Below are 25,325 nucleotides of genomic sequence, written 5' to 3'. Positions count from 1 at the left end.
ATATCAGGTTCCTACAACATTGTTTGTGTATCTTCTATGAATTATTTTGATGAAGTACTGGGGCATGTACTAATGGTGTCTACGTGGGAAGTTCACTAAGTTACGTGATCATATGCAAAATACAGTCATAGATCACTATGGCTTGTTGACTACAGCGTATACCTCGACCATATGAGCATGAACCATTATCAAGGGTCCATATTCTTTATTCTTTATATATATGTTGTTTGCTTATAGGTACAATGCTCCATCTTTGGTTCCTACTGCCTCATCCACGCTCGATAATGATTTATCTCTTACCACGGTATGAACTTGTCTCAGGATATGATTGGCAAAAGATCAAGGAGGACGTTCCAAGTCATGCATGAAAGGAGATAATACTTGTTTGTTCTGCAAGCAATACTCAGGTCAACTTGATCCATTATATCAAGTTGCTTGTATTAACTTGCTATATCAAAATCCATGTAAGGAATACTCAGGTCATCTTGAAACATTATGTCAAGTTGCTTGTATTTTCTTACAACAATTCAAAAGCTCAATGATGAAAAATAAAGCACTATGGATCGTCATTCCATCTCATCTGTATATATTGCATTCTGTTGCATTCCATCCATCCATACATTCATAAATAGATGCATATCATGCATACAAAGTAATAACAATGGATACTCTATTTTCATCTTCTTCCATAGGAATGAGCCATAGGTCCTCCATATCTTCTATCTAACATTAAATCCCCCCTCACCCTCCCCATCTCAATAATCAACATCACATAATCCCTTCATCCTTTCCCATCAACTCAATCAAGCTACGTTCATCACCATCCATCTCTAACAGGAGGGGTTGCGCTTCCCATCCTCAGTCATCCACAAAATCAAGCGAGTCACTTTGTCTACACAGATACATTGACTCCCACACACCTAGACTATCAACAGATACTCTGATTAAGTATCTTCGGGTCTCAACAGGTAATCGATCATGGCAATCCTAGACTACCTCAGGCATTTATCATAATGACCTAGTCTCAACAGGGCTGCTATGATTCACCACGACCATCCATCACATGCACACACTATCAATTGATCAACCAATCAAACACAATCATAACGAACAATTACATCAATTGTCTAAGTCTCGACGAGTATTTTTCTTTAAATACCTTGACTTCATCAGGCATTTACATCAATTGTCTAAGTCACCATTAGGTCATTTTGATTCACTTACTCAGACTTTATCTTGTCCAAGCGAACAACTGACATCAACTGTCATGCTTTGACTCGACCGGGGCAATTTAACCAATTGCACCAGATTGTCCAACCAAATTTTGATCAATTGTATAGCATCAATCGAAAACACAACCACCACATTTTCACTGTATCTCCTACATGACCTAAGGGTACTCATTGGCTTGCCATTTCTCTGTATTCACTCTGTTTTCTTCCATTCTTTCACCATTATTGCTAATTTCTTCTATTCTACCTCCCCTCCACTTCTCGTTCTTTTTCGAGAAATCGCCCAATTTTTAAAAAAATTTCGGCCCATCTCTTGAGGGGGCATACCACCCACTAAATTAACATTTATGGGGAATATTTCTTCACACCTATTTTTCTTTCCTTGAAATGACGCGATCAAACCGCACCGTCTCAAAGAGGGGCAAATGTAGTCACATAAATCTGTCCACTTAATTAAATGAATATTTAATATTTATTTGATTATTTAACCATCAATCAATAATTAATTAAATTAATATATTTAATTAATTCATCTTAACCCTCTTCTCCTATTACTTAGATAAATTATTGAATTTATTTGATTTAATTCACTTAACCAAATTTAGACCATTAATTAAATAAATAAATCATATTTGTTTAATTAAATCTTCTCTCACATTTAAATAAATTAATATTTATTTAAATTCCCCCAAAATCCCACCTCTCACATTTAAATAAATTAACCTTTATTTAAATCATCTTTATCCTCCACCCACTTGTATTTTCCTACAAATGCAAGTTGCACAACTATTTTAAATAAATTATTTATTTAAAATCCTATTTATCCTCACCCACTTGAAACCTTTAATGGCTTCCCTTAAAGTCTTCAAACTTGATGGCTTCCTTCTAGAGTCTTCTCAAGCCTTTAATGGTTTCCCTCAAAGTCTTCAAGCATTTAATGTTTTATCTTCCTTTTTCTCATGTAAATAAATTAAGATTTATTTAAATAAAATCTAAAATTCACATTCATATTTAAATAAATTAATATTTATTTAAATATCTATCCAAATACAAATTACACCATTTAATTGAAATAAATGATTTTATTTCAATTGAAAATCCCAAAATTCCTCCCCCTTGCATGCCTAAATCCCTTCTAGATTCTTCTAACTCCTTCTAATTAGCCTAATCTATCCTGATCATTGTCACATTCCTAGATAAAAGGATGTCACTTCTCAAAAACCTCCAAAGTCTTCAATAACCATTAAAGGCTTTGTGTATTCAAATGGTTAACCTCTAAATTCTTCCAAACCATTAAAGGCTCTTACATAACCATTTATGGCTAACTTACCTTTTACCTTTGGTTAGAGACTTTCCTCTAACTTAACCATCCTTTTGACTCATGGGTCTCTTCAAAGCATTTATTTCTTTGACTAAGGTAACCATTTAACCCTTGCACATTCATTTATCCCTTGGATAAAAGGAATATCCATTAACCTAACCCTAACCCAACCCCCTAGGGTAACCATCATGTCCCCTCAAGCATTTTATGCTCCTTATCTCTCCTCTCAAGCTTCCTCATGGTGACACTTGTCAACATGGGATTGGGTTGAAAGTCTCACATGGATTGAATATCTTTCAATCCTAACCCTTATTAAGATTGCTCAATCTTAACCCTTCATTTCCCCATTTCTTCTATAAATAGAACCCTTCTCCTCAAGCAAAGAAGGAAGAATTAGAGTATTGTTGTTATACTGGTATTAGCATAGATATTTTTCATAGCATCACTATCTACACTTGCATAGCATTTGTTTATCATTTTCAACCATCTTGAATCTCCATATGGCATCTATGGCTAGTGCTAAAAGCTGAGAGCTACACTCATGTGGAACTTGGAGAGGAGGGGAACAAGGGAGGAGCAACTATGAGCATCTTGATTAGCATTTGGAGGAATATAGTTTATCTATTCTATGTTTGTATGCTTTCTATTTCATGCTTAATATCTCTCTTGATATGCCTGTTTAGGATAATCTTTTGTTGCTAACACTAACGTTTGTTTCTTGTGCTCTTGTGTGTGTTGCCATCAAACAAATTTTCTAATCCTTTTTGCAGAGCATCAGTTATTATATTTCTTAGGAGGTGTTTTTAATTTCTTTTAGTGCAGGTTTGAAGTGTGTTTACAAATTTGTATTGCTCTCGGCCTGAGCAAGGGTTCAAGAGCCCAAACATGGTTCCAACTTGAGATCCCTTGAGTTTGCTCAATGACCCTTGGGATTCAATTCATGGAACCCTTGTATAGTTTATATATTTTTTTTAATGACCTAGAAGTTGCTGGGAAGCAACTTGCCATCATTTCCTAGGTGAGCTCAGTTATAGCCCGGTTAGGAAAATGATTGAAAATGTTGTATTTGCTTGCATTTGTGAAGGTTCCAAGTGTTTGGATTGAAAGAGTGATGTGTGGAAGAGTCTTTGTGAAAATGTGGAGGTGTGATAGGGTGGAGAGAGCAACAAAACTCATTGGAGAGCATTGCTAAGTCCTAAACCCTCTAAAAATGCCATTTTTGGGATCTGTACCAGTACGGATAGACCTGACTGCCTACCCTAGTGGATCCAAAAGTTTGTCCAAAAGTGTACTTGGATCACCAAAGGTGTTGGAAGGTTATTTGAGATATTTTTGATTAACTGCCCAAAAATTGGTAAGGTGGGGCTAATTGGGGCTCTAGGGCTACTAGGCCTAGAAAATAGGAGAAAGAGGGAGCGATGAGAAAATGGTGAAAAACCAATTGAAGAACCATTTGATTGGAATTGAAACACCTATAGAACACTCCGTAAAACCCCTTCAAGTACATGTTATAAGTTCAGATAGTTTAATGGTTGGATTTACCCTTGTGAATTTCAACCAGGCTTGAAGCAACTATTGAGCACAAATTGATAGAGAGGACTCCATGAGAGTTTGAGTGTTTTTGACTTGTTAAAGGACAAGTGAAGAGTGATAGGAGCCCACTAAAACTTCATACAACTACCTATGGAGAAAGGTGTGACTCTCTTTGAGAACCTCTCCCCATCAGATAGCAACAGAGGCAGAGGTGCAAAATATATCAAGAGTTGCAAAATCTCATTTGTAACGAGGTAATTCAATTGTTATTGAAATCCACTGTAAATCATGTGAGTGGGTGCTTAGATTAGGGGTTGGTGTGCATAAATCTCAGGGGTTGGTGCACATAAAAGTTGTAACCAAAGTGTTTATATTGTGAGGTTAGATTAGAGTAGTAGACTTTAGCAGCATTTCTCACCAAGGTTTTTCCCCATTGTGGGTTTTCCTCGTATATCTGGTGTTATGTGTATGCCTTTTGTGTGATTATGTTTGATCTCTCTGCATTTCAGTTATTTGTGTTTGGTTGCTTATAAGGTGAAAAATTTAATTACCATTGATTCACCCCCCCTCTTAGTGGTATATTTGTGTTCTTTCATTCACTCCTACAAAAGTTGGATTTGATTGTTGTCAAATCCTTTGCCAAAATCTTCCTCTGTAGCTCTTAAATCTATCACCTTCATATAGAAAGAAAGGGAATATTAATGTTGATAGGGTTTGCTTAGGTCAAACCCTGAGTTTGTAATCAACCCTTGAATTAAAATTAAAATTAAATTTGAAATAGAATTGACTATGTTAGAAAACTTGCCTTTTGAGGGCAAGGCTAAATCTAAATTGAAATGCTTGAACTGAAACTTGATACCTTGAATATTCTTACTTTAAGTCTTCATGCAAAGGTTGATAAAATCATGCAAAATGTATTCATAACATATTGATAATGGATGCCATCATGAATGCTTAAAATTGAACTTGACCTCTCATTCACTGCCTTGATGATGCTTGATTGCTTGCTCACTTGAATTTTGGAATTGATATTTATGGAATCATCATCGAAAGATCATTTTGTGTTACCAAATTGAGGGGGTTAATCTTTCTTTTATAACTAATCACACCAAATGTATTTAATATTTTGAAGTAGACTAACATGAAGAATGATTTTGTGCCTTCGAAATATGACCATTGCAGGGTCCAAAGTTTTGCCCCTTTTGAGAGGACCATGACACCCAAGGCATCCTGATCTTGCCAATCAAGACTAAAATTTGGATAGAGCTCCAAAAAGGTGTTAAAGATACTAATTTTGAATTGGTGTGAGCAAAATCAAAGTAGATTCAAGGCACTAATGGCCAGAATGAATAAATGAGGCCTAAGTGAGGACAAAATTGTATAGGGATATGATTTACAACACTACATCTAGCCCCCACTTTAGCGGGAGTATGAGCCTATTTTCATACTCTCGGTAAAGTATAGAGTAGCATTGAAAAAGTTTCATCAAGATATTAAAGAGACAAGACACACCAAGCCCCCAAGGATTTTAGGATCTTATCAAGATAAAATGAGCAACATATAAAAAGAAAAGAGAGCATGACTATACTGGCGTAATAAGGCTTATGCTTATTGTGAGTCATGTTGAGAAGGGAAGAAATGAATTAAAAAATTGATGCAAAAGATCACAAAGAAAAAGGCTTAGTTTGCAAAGTAATTTGAATAAGTGAATTGAATCGACTACAAAATGGGTACTACAATATGTATCGAACATATCATGGTGTGTGATCAAAAGTGTACAAACTAAGTCTTGTGGTGTGTGCACAAAGTGTAATAATGAGTGGAGTGTATATATTCACCCATATTAAAGGGATTATGTATGCCTTATTGGGAGCAATAGCTTTAAGGTAGCATGCATGCATCCAAAAGATAAGCATTTTATTACAATGAAATGCTCCCAAGCAAGGACGAATTAGGGAAATAGTCACAAAACATAATGAGAAAGAATATAAGGTATCCACTAATTGGGGTTAGTATGCACTTTTTTTAAATCATGTATAGCAAGTATGATTGCATTGAATTGACCTCATCCCCCAAAGTAGTGGAACTACGAGCACAATAGAAGAAGAGTACATAAGATGAAAAAACATGTCTTTTTGGGTTAGCATGGTAGAAATAAAAAAGAGAGATCTTGACACTTTGCATCATCCCCGAGTAGAAAACACAAAGGAACATTTATAAACAATAGCACATGTATGAAATAACATTGATATGACATATAGAATAATTGAGTGCAAATAGAGGAATGCCATGACATATTCAACCTCTTTATTACCTTATCCTAACAGAGCAACAACCATCCAAAGAGAGCCTAACTTAACACAAAGACACATCAAGAAAAATATCACGGGGAAGTACATTACACACAAGAAAACACACATACGAGTCTACTGCACAAGCAAAGCTAGTCAAGCAAACCATCCACTCCCTAATATTTCTTAGCATCAAGAAGCAAGAGGAGAAACAATGAGCACAATAGATGGAGCTACTACAAGTTCCAAACAAGGACCATGATTTAATGACAAGTCGCTTTGTTTGTCACTCGGAGCTAGGGTTAATGCTTTAGAAAATTGTGAATATAGCTCATGATTAATCTCAATAAGCTCATACATATCATTAGAATTTTTAGGATCAACAATGTTAGCATTAGTATCAACATTAATATCATCATCTAAATTAATCAAAATGGGATCTTTAACATGTAAAGGAAATGAACCATCATTTTTCATAGACATTTTTAAGTTTTGATGTGGTGGAATAAGTTGAATTTCCTCCCTAGGATTAGGCAAAGTTTAGACAAATGGGACCAAGTCTGCATTTGGTGTCTTTGGAAAAGAATTGGTTTGGGAAGCAAGTTCATGAGCCGTTGCATGATGTCTTTGTTAGTGTTCTCTCACACTACGATTTCTCTTAATTTAACTCAAAAATTGCAAAGGATTAGGATCAATCAACATAGGCTTCTTTTCCTCTCTTGTAGGAGGAGGAACAAAAGAAAACCCACTAGGTTGAGAGATATAGGATGTTGGGTGTTTTCCTTTATACAATATAGGACGTGGGACCACAACATATAAAGGAGGAATAAAAGGAGTAGGAAGAAGTCCAAATCCAATATGAGGAGGAGGAATATTCATAGGGGAAGGATCTTTAAGTTTACTCAAGGATAATACCACCTTATTTTTCCATTTTTGATAGGATAGGAAAAGAATATATGTTCGAGGTTTCAAAGGTTCAAGTTGCTAATTCCAAAAGTAATCAAGGGTGAAATTACCACATCTTGTTGTGGGTTGGTAAAGGCTACAATTAATTGTGACAATATACCCCTTATGAGGGAACTTCAAACACTTATGGATGGTAGAAGGAATATCTTGCATGGAAGAGAGCCAAAGATTTACCAACTTCACATGAAATTGATCGAAGGTATGGATGATAGCAAATATAACATCTAAGAAATTAGTACCAACCTCAATTGGAAGAGTGATAGAACTATATTAAGACAAGTGAAACCATTGTTCACTGTGATCATACCATTAGATTTTTTATATGTTTGTTTATGAATTTATATACTAAAGAGATGCTCTTTAGTAATAAAATTCACCATACATACTAGATCAATCAGAACTCCTTGTGAGAGATTTCCTTTAATCTTCTTAGTAATGTATAATGGTCCATCATGTGCTTCAATAATCTCCCTAAAGTTTTAGGTTTAGGTTTGGATTGTTTAATTAGATTCACAATGGTGCTTGAATTTATGCCTATATCATTAGGAGTAAGTTTAAGTCTCTTAAACTCAACAACATCAGAGGAATTAGAAGGAAAAATTAATAAAGATTTGTACATTTTGATTAGAAGGTGCCATGGATTTGTTTCCTTTATCATTCACACCCTCCATGGATATGGTATTGGAATCAATAAGGTTTTGGGTCTTATGCCTCAATTTGTAACACTTTTCAATATCATGGGTGACTTGATGATGGTATTGGAAAAAGACTTTATGGTCAAAACAAGTTGGCAAAGTCTTAGAAGGATCTATAGGTTTTATGGGAGGAAGTTGAAACACATTAGGATTCATCAATCTAAGAATTAAACTATGTAGAGATTCAAAAATCAAAGTTAAATATCTTCTAAAGTATTATGATAAAGGGGCCACACCTAGTGTTGTGGCTGCCTTTTTTGTATTTATATGATTGGAAGAGTTGTCATTGGTCTTTATGAATCCTTTGTTTTGTTTTAAAAAAACATTGAAGGATTGTTGAGTGCTCTCATTCTTATCACTCAGAGCTATTGAAGAGGATTAAAAAATTGGCTCACTTGAAGCTAATAGTTATGAAGCACTGCACACAATTGTGTGAAAGATGAAAATTCAAAAACTAGAAGTTTATCTCTAATATCCCTTTGCAAATTAGCAATGAAATTTCTTTGAACATCACCATCAAGCATAGGATAAGCAATTTGTTAATGCAAATGTTTATATCTACAAATGAAATCACTCACTTTTTTCTTAATTCCTTGCTTACAATGAATCAAATTAGTCAAAGTAATTTGAGGACCAATGTTATTTTAAATTTTTTGAATGAATGCAATTATCCAATTGTGGAAAAGAAGTGATACAATAAGAAGGAAAAGAGTAATACCATTGCAAAATTTTGTCCCTAAAAGTATGAGCAAATATTTTTGTCACGAGTCTATGATCATGAAAGAAATCACTATACAAGGTTTGAAATGTTTTCACATGAGTCAAGGGATCACCTTTTTCATTATATAACTTTAATTGGGGAATTTTCACATTCTTAGTAGCACCTGCATGAATCACATCATCCGATAGTGGGCTAGCTACATAGTATGTGGGGATATTAAACTTAGATTGGGTTAAAGAATCCAATTAATGTCATAAGGGTGAGACACTTTGTGCTAGATTATTGATAGTGGCTTCAGTGGATGAGTTGGAATTGGGTTTGTTGGATTACAATGGAGGTGTAACATCGTGATAGGTAGGAGGAGGTTGAAAATTAGGAGGTGGAACATTATGACATGCTAGTAAAGGAGGTGGTTGATAAATAAATGGAAGGATAATGGAAGGAGGTATGTAGGAGTATTGTTTAATAGGATTTCCCCTATGACTAACATGTGTAGGATTAACATTTTGTGTAGAGGTAGTCATATAGAAGATGTATATGTGGATAAATTAGGCAAGGATGTAGGAATATAAATGGAATGATCAACTTGATTTGTAGGATTAGAGTAACCAAGAGCTTCAACCAACTTTTATTGGCATAACATTGGTATCAATAATATGAGAAATGCCACACAACACTTCCACACCAATTTCATTATTTTGAATCATTCTCATTAACCCTTCAATCAAGTGGATTGCTTCACTATTTGGGTTTTCTTGACCCATCCATTGCTAAGGATTATCCAACTCATGGTCAAGCTTCCCCAATTGGTTAATATTAACCTTATTTAATGAGCCATCCTCATCATGAGAAGTGCAAGGTAAATTATTCTCCATAATGTTAGGAATATTTTGTGTAGGGATTGAGGATTCACCCAAGTTCCATGGAATAGGTTATTCAAAATAGGTTCACACCCCTTAGTATTTAAACTTTGGTAAACCATAATTCTACAACTTATTCTCACCAAGATGTTAGATGTAGGTGAAAGGGTAGAAAATCTCATGCACAAAGAAGGAAAAAATGAGTGGATAGACTTGAAATGCAAGCTAAATAGATGATTAAACAATACAATTTGCTTATAAAATGATTTATTAACCAATAATATTCTCTAAAGAAATTATAGATGTGATAACTAAATGCTTCTAAATCTAAAAATAACATGTAATAATAATTATATATGAGCATATAAATTAGAAATTACGCAACCCACAAGTCAATTTTATAAAAAAAAAAAGAGTTTTATGAATTGAACCTCTAAATTAATGTAAATTAAGTGCATAAATGATATATTTCATAAATGAGTGAAAATATGAATTGATTAAATGCATACAAATCAGATCTGAAAATGAAAATAAAAATTAATGCAAGCACAATGTTGGGTTCACCAAAATGTTTTGGATGAGAAAATAGGGTTTGGCAAGTTAAGCTATGTAAATCCACTTATTTCCACCCAATACATTAAAAGGAGATTGAATTAAATAGATTGAACCTCAATTATATTAGGAAGAGGGCTAAATGTAGATTGAATTTTGTTCCCTTTTGATCGAGTTGAAAATGCAATTGAAATAATAAAATTTGAAGGCTAGACCTAGAGTAAATGATGGAAATTTGACATAAAACAACATGAACAACAAGCTATAGACACATAGCTAAATCTAAGTAGAAGGAATAGAGAAGCACCCATGTCTATAAATTCAGCCTAAAAGTACATGACTGAGTAGCTCTGGGCATATTGGTCCTCTAGCTATCAAATACAAACAAACATGAAACTTTCAGAATCAGAATGTCACTCAGAATCTCTTCCCGGAAGTTCATCAAAAATTTGTGGGATTGTGTGGCTCTGGGAAACCTAGTCCTCTACTTTTCGATCTTACAAATAGTAACCTTATGTAAATTCAAGGTGGAGACAATATTTTCCTAATATTCTCCCACATGTCGAACACCTTACAAGAGAAAAGGGAGTAGCTATACCATAAATTAATTGCTAGGGTCCATGAGGCCCATAGACTCTGAACACCATCAAAACTTCTCTATGCTCATAACCTTAGTTAAAGAATACACAACATTGATCAAAGTCTCTACCTTAAACAACTTCACCCTACCATCTTAGACCATACATATAACAAAATGATACCGAACATCTATGTGCTTGGTCCAAGCATGAAATGTCAGGTTCTTAGCTAGGCAGATCGCACTTTGACTGTCACAATAAACTGTAACTGCACCTTGTTTTATTCCAATATTTGAAAATAATCTCTTAAGATAAATAGCTTCTCTAAAATCATGGGTATCTATCATATACTCTACTTTAGTAGTGGACAAAGCAACCACAACCTGTCGCTTATTCATCCAACTAATTGCATAACCAAATAAAGTAAAGACATAAACACTGGTGGATCCTCTACTATCAACATCACCTACCTAATTCAAATCCACATAACCATGAATATTAGGGGAAATATTATCTCCTATTTAACTACCAAGATAACACAAATAATATTTTGAGGCTCCCTTCAAATATCTGAAGACCCTTTTAATTGCATCCCAATGAATTCTACCAAGATTAGACATATATCTTGAAAGAACTCCCACGGCTTGGACAATGTTTGGTCTAATGTAGACCATAACATAGATCAAACTTCCAACTGCACTCTGGTAAGGTACTTTGGTCATGTCTTACATCTTTGATGGGGATGTAGGATAATTTGAAACAAATAACTTTGTTCCAACTGTAAAAGGAAGACATACTGGTCTACAATCTTGCATGTTGAACCTCTAAAAAACTGAATTCACATACTTTCTATGGCCTAACCATAACTTTTGTTCACTCTATCTCTTCTGATTTCCATCCCAAGAATGTGTTTCATTGCACTAATTTCTTTCATTTCAAATTTAGTAGCAAGTCGAGACTTTAGTTTTAAAAGTGTATCTTTCCCTTTACCTATGAATAACATATCATGAACATATAATGCAATGTACATAAAATTAACACCATCAAATTTATTATAAACACAATAACTTGATTTAGAAAGTTCAAATACCAAACTCAACACATATGTATTAAATTTCTAGTACAACATCCTAGGACTTTGTTTGAGGCCATACAAAGATTTGTTTAATTTGTAGACTAAATTAATTTTGCCTTTTACCACATAGTGTTATGGCTGTGACATGTAAATATCCTCCTACAAATCATCATGAAGGAAAACAATTTCACATCCATTTGATCAACCTCTAAATCATAAGAAACAATAATAGAAATAAAAAATCTAATGGATGTCATTTTTACAATAGGAGAAATATCTCACCGTAATCAACACCCTTAATCTAAGAGTAGCCTTTCACAACCAACCTTGCTTTATACTTCTCAATACCTCAATCTAAACTAGTCTTTTAATTTAACACCCATATGAAACCAACAGGTTTAAGTCCTTCAGGCAATGGTACAAGATCCCATGTATCATTCTTTTTCAAAGCTACCATTTCTTCTTCCATTGCAATCCTCCAGGATTATACATCATTCATACCCAAAGCCTCTTCTACAAATCTAGGTTCATCCACATTAGTATTCAAAGCAAAAATACATCTCCAATCATCAAGTGAATACCTTTCAAGTGGTTGTCTATGACTTGTAGACCTTTGAACATGCTGAGTCAGAGGTTCTTCCTCCTTTTTTGAAGTTTCAGAGCTAGATGAGCTCTCCTCAACTTCTTGCCTATCTAGAGGTCTCGATTCAACTCTTTCAGTTGTAGAAGGAAATTGAATCACCTCTTCTGGTTATTTTAAGAGTACTTTGATATAACTTGTGAAATAATTAACTTAGAGTGCCAAATATAGTTAACATTTTGATTCCATGTTTCACAACTAAGTTGAGACCTAATAATAATGCATCATATTCAACAAAATTATTTGTATAGTCAAAGGATAACAAGAAAGAGTACTTATAAGTTTTCCCATTGGGAGAAATTAATATTACACCTACTTTAGATCCTTCTCTATTGCAAGAACCATCAAAATACATTTGCCACAACTCCTACTAATCACTCTAAACTTCATCTATGATTGGATTGGTATTCTACAATTGAGGTTGTGAAGGTTCCACTTTGAAGCTCCCCAAATCAACATCACAGAAACAAATCATTTGATTAGGGTCAACATGTTCAACTATCTTTGTTGAATTGGGTTCTCTATCTAGTATGACCTCTTTTCCATTCATAGGTATGGTACAATAAGACAATTCTAGTTGGACATTTTCACCTATAGCTGTAGTCCATTGCCTTGAAAGAAACATTCAATATTGGTGGACAATATAGACAATAATTGTGTATGTCCTATAAATAACTTTTGGGAAAGAGGTAAGCTTTAATTCTACATTTTTCATGACACTAATGATCAGGATAGACCTATTGTCCACAAAATAACACTTCCCATAAGTACTATCAACCCATAATCCTAATTCTTTCATGACTCCCATAGGCATTATATTGATTGTTGCTCCTTAGTCAATCATACAATTCCTTACTAACTTGTTATTTATTAATAAGGTGATGTAGACTAGGTCAATCTAGGATGGGTACTTCGTTAAGGTTGTCCCTAAGTAAAATTAAAGGGTTTTCATGATTTTATCTTCTACATAGTTAACTTTTGTAGCATTATAAATTGTATCCGCACACAATTTTGTCCTTGCTTAGACGTCACCTTGGCGCTTTGGCTTTCAATGCCTGATGCTTGTCCTGATTCTACTCACACCATCCATAGACTTGCATTATCATCTTCTTCCCTACCTTTCCCGCAAGCCTAAAACCTGATTGATAGGACCAAGATGTCGAGCTCGCCTTGGTCCTCTCAATTAGGGCCCATTTTTTGTCACCATAATGGTCATCTCAAGTGAGCAAGAAGTTTGATCACGTGTGAGCCTACTTCAGAAATTCAATTAATTTCTAGTAGGAGGTCTACCCATATCATTTGAAACCTCTTGTTTCAAGAAGAAAAATTATGATCCTAATTCAATTCAACTGAGCAAGCAATTAGTCATTCATCAAGAATTGGAGTAGAAGTGAAGTCAAGTTTATGCATTCAATATTGGAATCCATGATCAACCTTCTTTGAAGACATTATACATGAAATCCTAAAACCTTTGCATGAGGATCAAACACAACTTTATCAAAGTATATTTCATTTACAATAATTTTTACTTTAGATCTAGCCTTTCCCTCAAAAGGAAAGCATTTTGTAATAATTTCCATTTCAATTATTATCTCAATTTCAAGGTTAATTCCTAAATAGAGGTTTGACCTAAGGCAAAACCCTATACCCAACATCTTTCCCTCTCTTTCTGTGTGTAGGAAATAGGTTCAGGAGCTATACTTGGGGATTATAATAGAGCCAACAACAACAAACAAGTTCAACTTTTGATGGAGCAAAATTCAGAGGACTAGAGCGAATCTATACTACTTGGTCTCGAAAAATCAAGCCGAACTTCTTGGAACAAGTTCTAAACATCTTATTTTGCTTAGATCTCAGTTTGTGGCTCTATGGGATACTTGTAGTAGCTTATTTTTGATAATTAACTTTAATCATTCATTGTTTTACCCTAATTTCACAATTAGCTTCCAAATTCAACTAAGAAAGAGGAATGTTATTAAGAACCAGTGAATCTAATCAGAATTTTAGCCCTTTCCTTATGTGGATTATGACTAGATCTATTTGGTTCACCTCTCTTTTAATGTATTGGAATAGTTTGGATTGTTAGTGGTTTTATTATCTTAATTGAAACTCTAATTTTAAATTTTCACCTAATACATTTTGGTGAACTAGACTTCTTTCATGTTTGTTTCTAATTTCGTATCTCAAATCTGATTTGTATGCATTTTAACATTAATTTTTGCACTCATAGTTCATATTTGCAATTGAATTACATAAATTTAGTGGTTAATTTCACAAAAAACCCTAATTTATTATTCTAAATTTGTCTTGTGGGTTGCATAATTTTTTAATTGTGTTTTTTAATTTGATTAATATGACATGTTATGTTCACATTTAGTGGCATATAATATTCCATATCACAATTCAATTTGATAAATTAATTGGTTAATCAATCATTTTTACAAAGAATTGCATTGCTTAGTCTTAATTTTTGCACCCAATTTTCCTTCCTTTGTGCATGAGTTTTGTTACCATTAGTCCTACATACAATTCCAATGAGAAGAAGTTGTAGACTTAAGGCTTCCCAAGATTTAAACACTACGGATGTGGACTCTCAGTTGGATAACATGTTCCATGAGAATGTTGGTATTTCCTCTAATCCAACAAATGGTATCATTTATCAACATTCTTCGCATACTTTTTGTGTTAGGGGAAAATTCATCATTGCCAACTAGAATAATAGGAAATCACGAATCCTTTCTAATTAACGAATTCCAAACATCAATGAAAGTATGCAATCAAGACAATAAGGTTCTAAATAAACTCAATTAAAACTCCCTATTACATAGAAATTAAAACTCCCTATTACATAGATGCAAATCTCTTCCATTGTCCTTCTCTTCTTGATTAATGCTAGCTCTTAGATATTGTGATGCTAACTTGGAAAATGACACAAAGATTTGAAGTTCATGATTGTTGAAAATGGAGAATTCATGATGAATTTATAGATTTTTGGAGAAGATTTATTGAGAGGTGGAGCTCAAGTGACCTCACATGATTGTTGAAAATGGAGAATTCATGATGAATTTATAGATTTTTGGAGAAGATTGATTGAGAGGTGGAGCTCAAGTGACCTCACATGTTGATTAATAGTTGAACTGAATTGATTGAAAGGTGGAACTCAATAGATTGAATTGTTAAGTGAGTAGATTGAATAGATGACTAGATAGATTGATTAGTTAATTGAGTTAACTAGGGAGATGACTAGTCTGATTGCATGTTAGAAAAAGGCTGATTGAGAGTTGAAAAAGGAGATTGAAGAGTTAACTGAGTTAACTGATTAGATAACTGATTTGATTGATCAGTTATGATTTTTAGCATGTGTTGTAGGATTTTTATTTTAAATTCAATTTCTTTTGATTTCTTTTGAATTTTGATTTTTGAATCATGAAATTGAAATGCACATTTATTTGAAATTAGATGAAATTATAATTTGGGGAATTTGAATTAGAGGAATATTTGAAATTAGAATTGGGGATATTCAAATTTGTATTTTGAATTAGAAGAATGAATTAGCTAATTAAATAATTTTAAAGAAATTATTTAACTATTAGAAATTGAATTTAATTAAATAATTAAGATTATTTAATTAAAGGAATTAAATCATAATTAATTAAATAATAATATTAGGAATAGGTTAAATGATGAAATAATGAAGATATAATTAGAAATTGAATAATTACTGAGATGAAGAGTGATGATTAGAATTAATTTAGAAGAAAAAGAATTAACTTAATTAAATAATAAAAAAATTATTTAATGAATTGAGATGAATAATTAGTGTGTGATCAATGAGACTGTTTTAGGTGGCTACATTTGCCCCTCTTTGAGACAATGTTGGAACAATGTTGTTTCAATGAAAATTTAAAAATTTCGATGATATATTTTTGAATCATGAAATTGAAATGCACATTTATTTGAAATTAGATGAAATTATAATTTGGGGAATTTGAATTAGAGGAATATTTGAAATTAGACGAAATTAGAATTGGGGATATTCAAATTTGTATTTTGAATTAGAAGAATGAATTAGCTAGTTAAATAATTTTAAAGAAATTATTTAACTATTAGAAATTGAATTTAATTAAATAATTAAGATTATTTAATTAAAGGAATTAAATCGTAATTAATTAAATAATAATATTAGGAATAGGTTAAATGATGAAATAATGAAGATATAATTATAAATTGAATAATTACTAAGATGAAGAGTGATGATTAGAATTAATTCAGAAGAAAAAGAATTAACTTAATTAAATAATAAAAAAAATATTTAACGAATTGAGATGAATAATTAGTGTGTGATCAATGAGACTTTTTTAGGTGGCTACATTTGCCCCTCTTTGAGACAATGTTGGAACAATGTTGTTTCAATGAAAATTTAAAAATTTCGGTGATATATTTTTGAATCATGAAATTGAAATGCACATTTATTTGAAATTAGATGAAATTATAATTTGGGGAATTTGAATTAGAGGAATATTTGAAATTAGACGAAATTAGAATTGGGGATATTCAAATTTGTATTTTGAATTAGAAGAATGAATTAGCTAATTAAATAATTTTAAAGGAATTATTTAACTATTAGAAATTGAATTTAATTAAATAATTAAGATTATTTAATTAAAGGAATTAAATCATAATTAATTAAATAATAATATTAGGAATAGGTTAAATGATGAAATAATGAAGATATAATTAGAAATTGAATAATTACTGAGATGAAGAGTGATGATTAGAATTAATTCAGAAGAAAAAGAATTAACTTAATTAAATAATAAAAAAATTATTTAACTAATTGAGATGAATAATTAGTGTGTGATCAATGAGACTTTTTTAGGTGGCTACATTTGCCCCTCTTTGAGACAATGTTGGAACAATGTTGTTTCAATGAAAATTTAAAAAATTTCGGTGATATTAGGGTGTAATTATGCCCCCTCAGAAAATTGGTCGAAAAAATTATGGAACTGAGACCAATTTAATGACACCATGATAGTGAGCAATAGTTTTCAGTTTCGTGTGATTTCGAGTCTGTTTGACTGACCTACAAGTGCATTGAAACTCAGGGGGTCCATGACCATTTTTGGAGGGAAAAAACCCTAATTTTGGGCTATAAATAGAAATTCAACCCTTCATTTGCTCATTTGCATTCATTTGAGTTCATAGTCTTCCTAGTGATTTCAGAGCTTTCTTGCGTTCGTTTGAATGCGATGGCAGGTTTCAAAGCGTGACTTCACCTATCCGAGTGGGTCCAATCATATCAACATCCACCTGGCACTAGAGGCATGGTATGTTTCTAAAAAAATTTGCTTTTTTTTGCCTAATTTTTTAGTTTTCCAAATTTTTGCCAGAGATCCAAATTTTTAATCGTTTCGCATAAGTAGTTCAATATTTTCGCATAAGTAGTTTTGCATAAGTGTTTAGTATGTCGCATGTGTCTATGTGTTGTACAAAAGTTATAACTATGTCACATACGACTGGTATTTTCACATTAGTTTTAAACATTTCGCAAAGCTCATAAATGTTTCGTAAGAGTCATAAATGTTTCACAAGAGTCATAAATGTGTTGCAAAAGTTATAACAATGTCACATGCGTTGGTTAATGATAGTTACATGTTGCATAGTTGAAAATTCTTGTCATGCGACTTATGATATTTGATATTGTTGTCATTTTTGTCTACAAGAGATGTCACATGTTCTCGGTACTAGGCAAAATAGGCCTAGTGGTCTTGATCTTTAGAGTCAGTTACTGGTAGAGGACATTGCGTTGATTCGAGAGGTTGGTTTATATTATATTCTCCATTTTGCTAGCGGTTACAACCAATAAGGCCTTGATTACAACATTAGTTGAGTGATGGCACTTGGAGATGTGCTCTTTTCATCTTCTAACTGGCGAGGCATCCATTACCCTTGAGGATGTTTGGCACATTCTTCACATCCCTATCCATGGTGAGGGTTATTTACGATCACAGGACATGTATTACACCATTGTGTCATCTTTTTGAGTGTGAGGAGCAGGATCTTCATATGAGCAGTTGTTATGAGATAGGATGGGGATAATTGTAGGGTGATTATGATGATCTTACTGTTGTTTTGTGCAGTCTTATAGCAGATTTTCTTATCCCTGACAAGAGATGTCATGGTTTCCTAGTTGGATAGGGTAGTGTTATTTATTGGATGATTGTTGAGTGTGTGTATGCATGGGGACCATGTCTCCTTGCCATGTTATATTACCAGATGCACAATGTTGTTTACTTGAGATACAAGTCAATTAGTTGTGGTGTTACGCTCCTCCAGGTTTGGGCTTGGAAGCACATAGCTATATTCAGGCCAATGATATATGTATAAATTTAGATAGAGGAGCCTTATGCTTATAGGTATAATACAACTATTCGCCATGGGGGGTACAAGGAAAACCATGTATTGGAGACATCAAATTAACATATTGCAATACTTTATATGGAGATCCTAGTTGGATTGTCCTGGTTGGGCTAATCATGCTCATCATTTACCTTTTTGTAGACAACAACGCTACTTGATTGTCAGGATGATCAAGAATCGACACATCATTGAGGTTCATCTCCCTGGGTGTGTTTTGAGACAAATTGGTGAGGTACAAGGAGTACCTAATGTGACAACTTATTTTGTGAGGATTTCTAGGGAGGTTTCTGACTGGGGGGCTTGTATTCAGCCTCATGTTGCTTTTAGAAAGTTTGATAGCTTATGAGTAGTGCAGTGGGGTTGGGCAGCCAAGGTTCCAAATCCTGGCACAACACCACAATATGATGCATGGTGGATGAGACATCATCCTATTCCTTTGACCAATCTCCAAGTTTTGATCACACCATAAATGAATAGGCAGTGGAGGCAACAAAGGAGGGAAGTAGGGATGACAAAGATGATGGGGATGATGATAAGGGAGATGGAGGTGGTGTTTTTGCAGGAGAGGAAGGTGGGGAGGGAGATGAGGAGGAGGGTGGTGATGAGGAGATAGTCATAGATGGAGACACTGAGTTGAGAAGTAGGGATGATGATTTTTCCTTAGGATTATCAAGCGTAGATGGAGAGGAGAGATCTAGTGACACAGATATGGCAGAGCTTGAGTATGTTCCCGCTATACAGGTAGGTGGATAGGATCTATATGATGATAATTCGTAGGTGATGAGGGCACAGATTAAGAGCTTGTAGGATTCTTTAGTTGTAGAGCAACAGGGTCAGAGGGATGAGTGAGCTATCTTTTGTTGCGAGATGGCAGCTTGGGTCTAGGAGAGGGATTCCTTGATGGCTGAGAGAGATCAGTTATGGAGGGAGCAAGATCAACTTCACACTGAGTGAAATGACGCTCTTCAGAGGGCATAGCTAGCATGTGATGCTTATGATCAATACATTGTTCTGGGTATTGGTACTTTGACACGTTATGATTGACTCATTCATCTAGCTTAGGAGTCTTTATATTAGCAATGAGAGTATGAGAGGGTTGTTGCCGAGGGTTAGCGGGTACAAAGCTACCATTCTTATAGTTCTAGGATGAGATCTAGTCGATCAACTACTTGAGAGGTGAGTAGTGCAGGCATTATGGGTCCACCATGCACACCATTGGGTCATCCTGTGGCAGGATCGGGTGGACAGGCTCCTGATAGAGGGAGCGTTGGTTGAGAGCTTTGTTAGACATGTTATTTGAGCCTTCGGGCATTTTATTGGTATTCTGATACATTGTCATTTTTGAGATAATATATGATATGCATTTTTTGCGACGGTTATATATGCATGTGTTTTATGTGATGTATGATTCTATATGCAGTTTATAATGCTCTATATGGTTTTCTATGATACATTTACATTTCTTTACTTATGCTCTATGCTGATGATGATGCAATGATGTATGATGTTTTGATGAATTAATATAATGTATATAACTTAATGCAATCTAATGATGAATATGACTATATGCTAATGCAACTTATGTGATGAATGCAATTATATGAAGCTTAATTATAATGACCTCATGCAACTTATCTTAATTGATGAATGTAACTTATATAATAATGAACTAATGCAACTTAATTGAATGCCACTATATGAATTATTTTTTGAAATGAGCTAGAATATCCATTTATTGCTTTGACTCAATTAACTGAGAAGAAATGTTAGTAGAAAGAAAAATGAAAGATTAGAATATGATAGATGAATGATGGAATTGATTTGATAAAATATGGTAATCATGACTTCTTGTGACTTTATTCTTTAGTGCAACATGAATCATCATAGAGCCTTATTATGTAACAATGAAGCTTTGTACACCAGGTTATAAGGAACCAAGGTGTATGAGATATCTCATTGAAGAAACAAACACTTAGTAGACAAGGAGCGAACCCCTCCATTCTAGGTGTAGTGCCAAGGGTCAAGGAATGCACGATAGTCATAAGCATAACTATCCTTGACATTTTGCATAGGATATTTGCCGAATGAACGTACCAACACAGACACCCAAGGTACCATTGCCCCAAAACTTCATTGATTCACACCACAAACAAAAAACAAAGAAAGAGATCATGGACCATCCTAGCTTCTCTAGTCACTTGTGGACATCCTTGAGTAGCATAAGAACATGATCTATCAACAATTGATAAGAGATAAAAGATCAACTAGGACAAAATCTAGCAGCCTAACTAATCTATGTCTTCGTTTTTATTTTCTTGATGTGATGGTTGATATGTCTGGTCTCAGAGATTGAATACCCCATTTAAGAGTGATCTATTTGATTTCAAGTCTAGCCTTCCCTGTTTAAGACAAGATGATGATTGATTGATATGGTTGGTTGATAGGATTGATAAGATGGTTTGATCGATTTTATTGCAGATATTGATTGGATAGTTTTTATCCTTTTGCTAACTTCATGCAAAACTTTTGTTGGATATCTGCTAAGGTGTTTGATTTCCGCAAGACATTTTATTGCATGTTTTTTTATGTTTTTTAGTTCTTTTTCCTAGAGCTTTTTTGATGTTTTTGTGTTTTTTCTGGGATCATATTTGAATGTTTTTGATTTAATTTTTCAGGACCATATTTGAATTTTTTTATTGATTTTTTTCAATATCATATTTTAATGCTTTTGATAATTTTTTCAGGATCATATCTAAATGTTTTTGATTGATTTTTTCAGGACTTTTTCAATTTTTAGGGATTTTTTTAGGACTTTTTTTTTTCAATTTTTAGGGATTTTTTAAAGGACTTTTTTTGATTTTTAGGGATTTTTTTCAGGACTTTTTTCGATTTGTAGGGATTTTTTAGGACTTTTTCTAATTTGTAGGGATTTTTCAAGTCTTATTTTTTATTTTTTAGGGATTCTTTTCAAGACTTTTTTCAATTTTTAGGGATTTTTCAGCTATGTCCCCAATATGTAGACTTGTTATGAAATGATGATCAACAAAAATGCACTTTGAGACAATGAAAAATTTGGCATGAATTTTTGCTTATGCAAATGAAAATGAATTTTCCTATTTGAACAAGAGTGATTGTGTTCTTCTATCACTTTGTAATACACCGATTGAATTAAAGGTACAAAACATTTCAGAGATAGGGGTTCATTCTATTCAGAAGAACCCTTGGACTATCCAAACTGACACATTGAGTGGCTAGGATTTGTAAATGGAGACACAAAATACTTGCCCACTGATTCTTGAAACGTTTGGTCTTTTCTTGCCTATGTGTGTGCAATTGAGTTTATTCTGACTCTTGTGATAATTGGAGATCCTTATAATCCTATATGACTAGCTACATGAGTTTAGAGCCTCATTGCCAGCAAACATCTATAGACCTGATGAGTTTATCACTGTAATCTCTTGAATATTGATCCATTTCCAGTAGGCGTCCACAACCCTAATGGAGTTGCTCGCATGTTCCGATAGCCAAGCTTTTGATGCACTTTTATGCATGATATTTCAATTGTATTTTTTTTCTTTTTTATTTTGCCTTGATATTTTGATATATAACTAGGCATAGCTATTTTTTCCTTTTATTCTTGCATTGGCCTGCAAGTAATGAAACCTACATGGGTGTGACAATTACAGTGGCGGTGAAGTAGAATTTTGAATTCTTCACTAGCCATATGATCAACTGGGTATCTACAATGATTCATAGCAAATGATTAATATGAGGGATATAGAAATTAATAAACTTGAGCAACAAGGCACAACAATGAAACTTCTACCCAACCATAGACAAAGCTCAACCACAGGGTGATGTTGAAAATGAGTGACCTTAGGCCTTGAAAATTTCTTGCACAAATATCTAAGAAATGAGATAACCCTCGCTCCATTCGCGTGTAAACAGGTGATCAACTAAGACAATCACCTTACTTTATTGATGTATATATATGTGAATGCAATGAACAATGTTATGAAAATACAACTATAATGTAAATTGAAAGAAACTAATATGCAATGTGGTGCAAAGGAAATGATATGCAAATGTAGTAAAAAATGAAATCTAAACTGCCCAGCCATTAGATAAAGTATCTTTTGAGATGCATGTTGTTCATGGGATCAGTTGTGGATCCCCCTCCATAGTGGTCAAGTTATAAGCTCTATTTCCAATTATCCTTGTTATTATGAAAGGACCCAACTAGTTTGGTTCAAATTTGCTTGGTCATTCTCACTCTACTAGATTTCTTTTGTTTTCTTTGAGAAATAGATCCCCTACCTCAAAGTTTCTTGGTCCTACCCTCTTGTTATAGCTCTATTTTAGTCTATTTTGGTAAATTTGCAAGTGATTCAATGCGCTATGTTGCTTTTCATCTAACATATCTAGCTCTTGCAACCTTGCAACTCTCTAGTCTTCCTTAGATATGATGTGTTTCAAGGAAACTCTTAGAGATGGTAATTCTATCTCAATGGGCAAAAATACCTTTTGTACCATAGACCAAAGAGTATGGTGTAGTGCCTGTAGCTATGCGCACATCTATTATGTAAACCTAGAGTGTAGGATTTAACTGAAGGTGCTAGTCTCATCCTGCTTCATTGACAACTTTCTTCAAGATTTTCAAAATTGTTTTATTGGTTGCCTCTTCTTGACCATTACATCGAGGGTAATAGGGAGTTGCAAATTGATGTTGGATCTGAAATTAATCACACAGTTCACACACCTCTTGATTCTTGAATGGGCGCCCATTATCAATAACTATGCACATTGGGACTCCATATCTATAGATGATATAATTACGAATGAATTTCGCTATCTGCTTACCAGTGGTATAAGTGAGAGGGATTGCCTCGACCCATTTGGTGAAATACTCGATGGCTGTAAAAATGAACTCATGTCCATTAGAGGAGGTAGGGTTGATTTTCCCTACAAGATCCAGACCCCACCATGAGAACATCCATGGCGATGTAATCAGTTGGAGATCTTGAGTAGGTGCATGAATTAGATCCTCATGTATTAGGCACTGTCTACATTTCTGCACATATTTTTATGCGGCTTTCTCCATTGTTAGCTAGTAATATCTGATCCTCAATAGTTTTTTTGTTAATGTGGGGCCACTAGAATGGGTGCCACAAATTATATCATGCACCTCCTTCAAGGCTAATTGCGCTACTTCAGAATTCAGACACAAAAGAAGGGTTTCATCTAATCTTTTTCTGTACAAAGTATCTATGATGATAGTATATCTATCTGTTTGACGTATGAGAGTTTTTTTGTTGATTTATTGAAAGATCAAGACATGTATTGGTCATGCTGGTATGTATATACAAAATTGTACCATGGTGAATCAGGGCCCACTATCACACACACATATTTAGAAGATGGGATCTCATATGTTGGTACCATTAATTGCTCCACTATGAACTCAAACTGGGTTCCATTATTTAGCATGCCCATAAGTGATCCTATAGTCACCATTGCATCTGCTACTTTGTTTTGCATCCTAGGAATTTGTTCAAAGGTTATATGATTGTAATGCCACTTGAATTATTCAACCATCTATTTGTAGGGCATCATCTTGTCATCTTTGGTGTTATAATCGTCATCAACCTAATTGACAATGAGTTGGGAATCTTCATACACTTGTAACTCTATTATTTTCTTCTATATGGTAGTGCAAAGTGCTATGATGAGGACTTCATAATTAGCTATGTTATTGGTACATGGGAAGCTGATTCTGAATGATTTTGGAATTAAATTAGTTTGAGGGGTGATGAAGAGAATTCTAGCCCTGCTCCATGGTTAGTGTAGGTACCATAATTGAAGTAGAACTTCCATCTTGTGGATGCCATGAGCGTGAATACAGACTCATCAAGAAAATTCTGTCAATAAAGGGTGATTATCTTGTATGGGAGCTTCCGCCAACTTATTTTCTATGATTTTACCTTTGATCACCTTTCTATCCACATACTCTATATCAAACTCACATAATATAATGACCCATTTGGCCAATATTCCAATTAGTGCTACTCTGCTCAAAAGGTATTTCAGTGGATTGAAGCGTGCAATGAGTTGAATCTTATGACTAATCATGTAGTGTTTAAGCTTTTGAGATGCAAGGATCACTGCCAAACATGCTCTCTCTATGGGAATGTAGTTGAGTTCATACCCTATAAGTGTTCTAATAATATAGTAGATATCTCTTTCTTTCCCTTGGTCATCATGTTGTGCTAAGAGAGTGCCCAAAGAGGAATCTGTTGCTGATATGTATAGTAGCAAAGGTTTGCCTTGTATAGGTGGAACTAGGACTGGTGTTGTCAAGTAATAATTTTTCAGTGCTTAGAATGCTTCTTGGCATTGATCTGTCTATTTGAAGGTCATTCCTTTCTTTAATAAGTGTTGTAA

The sequence above is a fragment of the Cryptomeria japonica genome, chromosome 5 (genome assembly GCF_030272615.1).
Source record: "Cryptomeria japonica chromosome 5, Sugi_1.0, whole genome shotgun sequence".
Lineage (NCBI taxonomy): Eukaryota > Viridiplantae > Streptophyta > Pinopsida > Cupressales > Cupressaceae > Cryptomeria > Cryptomeria japonica.
Note: the sequence above shows the minus strand (reverse complement) of the source record.